The sequence below is a fragment of the Rosa rugosa genome, chromosome 2 (assembly GCF_958449725.1).
Source record: "Rosa rugosa chromosome 2, drRosRugo1.1, whole genome shotgun sequence".
Lineage (NCBI taxonomy): Eukaryota > Viridiplantae > Streptophyta > Magnoliopsida > Rosales > Rosaceae > Rosa > Rosa rugosa.
Window position 1 is genome coordinate 16,212,824 of NC_084821.1, and position 2,469 is coordinate 16,215,292.

At 43.7% G+C, this 2,469-nt stretch overlaps 1 non-coding gene across 1 annotated transcript; it reads left to right on the forward strand.

Annotated features, from left to right (window-relative positions):
* The first annotated feature begins 1,852 nt into the window (after positions 1–1,852).
* LOC133735005 (small nucleolar RNA R71) lies at positions 1,853–1,959 on the forward strand. Its single transcript, XR_009858745.1, has one exon. It is a non-coding gene; the product is annotated as a small nucleolar RNA R71 (small nucleolar RNA).
* The last annotated feature ends 510 nt before the right edge of the window (positions 1,960–2,469 follow it).

Genomic DNA, 2,469 nt, shown 5'->3' on the forward strand with positions numbered 1-2,469 from the left:
GCCTCAAGTGCAACGACTGTTTCCATGAGCTCATGGTTCCAAACTACATCGTTGGAGACCCTTGGATTGGTGTCTTTCCCCTGCATTTGTCCAGTTGAAGTATCACCTTTGACTAGTTGAAAATCGTTTTGCTCCAATCCCAAGTATGAACATCATTCGGATACCTCATGGCCTCAAAGATGTTGAAGCATATAATGTCGCCATCAAATTCCATCGTTAAGGTCCCCTCATAGACATCAATCTTTGTTCGTGCAGTTCTCATGAATGGGCGACCAAGAATGAGAGGAAGGTCATATGGCATAGGCTCAGGCTCTATCTCCAAGACAAAGAAATTCGCTGGAAAGATCAACTCTCCCACTTGCACCAAGACATCTTCAACTATGCCCTTAGGATAGGCTATAGAACGATCTGCTAGTTGAATGGTGACTTGAGTATCCTTGAGCTCACCTAACTTAAGAGTTTCATACACAGTATAGGGCATTAGATTAATAGAAGCTCCTAAATCAAGTAAAGCTTTTTCAAACCTTCGTTCCCCAATTGTGCAAGGGATGGTGAATCTTCCAGGATCCTTTAGCTTAGGAGGCAATTTTCTCAAAAGTACCGCTGAGACTTCCTCACTAAGAGCCACAGTTTCCTTATCTTTATACCTCCTCTTGTTGGTACACAACTCCTTGAGAAACTTAGCGTATTTGGGCACTTGTTTGATGGCATCTAAAAGAGGGATGTTCACTTGGACTTTCCGAAAGGTTTCCAAGATGTCTTTCTCATGTTGCTCCTTCTTTGAGTTCATGAACCTGCGAGGAAAAGGAATACAAAAAGACATAGGGTTAGAAGCATCATTGTTAGCCTTAAAAGAATTCAAAGAAGGGTTAGGAGTGCCCCGATTTTCGACTGGCTGACGAATTTCCTTCGAATGGTCAAAATCTGACTTTTCTGTGACGACTGGTCGGTGGATTGCCAAATTTCGATTTTTGATATTTTCAGCTTCGTTTTCGGATTCTTTTTCTTCCTCCAAAGCTTCTTGAGACTTCTCTTTGGCCCTTATTGGTTCCTCCAATTGCTTTCCACTTCTCAAAGTCATGGCATGGAGCTCTGCAACACTCTCACCCTTAGGATTAGGCACAGTTGTGCTTGGAAGAGTGCCGGAAGGCCTATTTTGCATATTACTTGCAAGTTGCCCAACTTGTCTCTCTAAGTTCTTGATTGATTGCCCTTGCTCCTTAAATTGAGCCTTGGTCTCTTGCATAAATGTAGAGGTATGAAGTGCCATCTCCTTGAGCATATCCTCCAATGATTTGCTTGAAGCTTGTTGAGGTGCTTGTTGTCTAGGGGCTTGGAAACCAGGTGGCGTGTTATAGACACTCTGAGCAGGCCGAACCACATTATCGTTGTTGTTCCAACGGAAGTTAGGGTGATCATTCCATCCAGGATTGTATGTGTTCAAGTAGGGGTCATACTTTTGCCTTGGTTGCCCCACAAGTTTACCTGTTCCTCAGACAAAGTAGACATAGGACACCTATCAGTAGTATGGTCAGAATATGAACAAATAGAGCATACTTGAGGTGATGCCTTAGACCCATTGCTCATGACATTCACTAACATATCGAGTTTTCTTTCCAAGGCTACCATCTGATTTTGCATCCCATTCTTAGTGTCAAGCTCATAAACTCCCACTCTTGCTCTCTTATCCCTTGTGTGGAACTGCCGATTGTTATCAGCCAAGTCTTCAATGAGATCATATGCTTGCCGGCCAGTCTTATTCATAAATGTCCCTCCACAGGCCGAGTCCACGCTACCCCTATTAACCGAGTCCAAACCATCATAGAAATATTGAACCAAGTCATCCAGAGCAAAATTATGATGGGGGCACTTCCTCTGCAGCTCCTTAAATTCCTCTCATGCCTCATACAGAGTATCTCCATCCTTTTGACAGAAATTTTGTATTTCTCTTCTCAGCTTCCTTGTCAGTTGGGCCGGAAAGTACTGCTTGAGGAACTTATTGACCATTTCATCCCAAGATGTGATGATACCTACAGGTAGAGAGTATAGCCAACGTTTAGCATCATCTTTTAACGAAAATGGGAAAAAAAGTAACCTGAGACCTTCAGGGGGCAAATACTGAATAATCTGCAATTTGCATATGTCCAAGAACTCTCTAATGTGAACATTAGGGTCCTCAGATGGGGATCCCATATATTTGGGCAACGAGTTAATCAACTGCACAGGAATGGAATAGGCATGATTGTCGTCCGGTTTATAATCAATGCATGAAGGAGATTCAGAAGCTGTTGGGACGAAGGCATCCTTCAGTGGTCTTGCTCCAGCCATCTCAACTTTGGGGGGTTCCTCGAACTGTTCCTCTTCGTCTCTGTGCACCGAATGCGTAGGTGAATGTGGAGGTGTGTACTTTTCTCGGTCCTCCTCTCCTTGCGAAGATGTAGAACCCGCCGTTGGGCCGTCAATTGGCAA